A 927-nucleotide genomic window follows, 5' to 3' on the forward strand; every position below is an offset into this window, starting at 1 on the left:
TAATAATAATAATAATAAATCATTTTTAAAGGCAAGGGGAAGATTAATGAAGGCAGTATTAAACCTTTCCAAGACCTTGAAAATTACATATGCTACATGTTGGAGAGTGAGCAGAAGGCTGTTTCTGCTTTGTGCTATCCAGCTTAGTTCTCCTGTCAGACGTTGCTGATATACCTGTACTTGAGTGAAGCTCCCTAACTTTATGGTTTAATGATTACTGATCAAAGATTTCAGAAACTTCTTTCGAAGATCCCGCTTTTTAACGTAGTACCGCTGATAGTACGAATCTTTAGGCACACGTGGCTTTGAAGCTGCGCGCTTTTTAAAAAAAAATTTTTTTTTTCGCTTTTTACATTATAGGGAATCAATGACACTAAAACACAGGGACGCAACCTCGCACCGTTTTTGTGCGACACCACCGGGCTACCGCAGCACCGGGAACTGCGGAGCGCCTTGCCTGGGTCCTGTGACTCTACGATTCCAGTTTATATTGCTGATGCACAGCACTAAGCCTCGCCAGGTTGCCGTGGAAATCCAGAGCCCTGGAAATCCAGTCGGCCTCCAGTGAGCAAACACTCCCCACACTGGGGCCGAAGCGCGCATTAATAGTGTTGCCGTTGCTGTCACCACACACAAGTGCTCCCGAATAGACCCTACAGACGGGGCTGTCGTTGGGGCTGCTCTGCACAGCGGGGGAAAGGACCAGTGTCCCGCCCAGCGGGCTCGCCCCGCAGCCGCAGCGCCGCACCCGCCGCAATCACGCCGGGACATCCCCGCGTCGCCGCCCAGCGCCGTCGGGAGCGTCCCAGTCACCGCCTACATTGCCCGGCAGCCCCGCAGTTCGCGGGAAGTGGCGTCGGGCTGCATCCGGGAGTGCGGCTCCGCAGGAGCGTGTTCCGTGCCCGGTGAGGCGCTTGCGGTGGGTCG

Source organism: Corvus brachyrhynchos, unplaced genomic scaffold (genome assembly GCF_000691975.1).
Source record: "Corvus brachyrhynchos isolate BGI_N302 unplaced genomic scaffold, ASM69197v1 scaffold17, whole genome shotgun sequence".
In the NCBI taxonomy this organism is placed as follows: Eukaryota; Metazoa; Chordata; class Aves; order Passeriformes; family Corvidae; genus Corvus; species Corvus brachyrhynchos.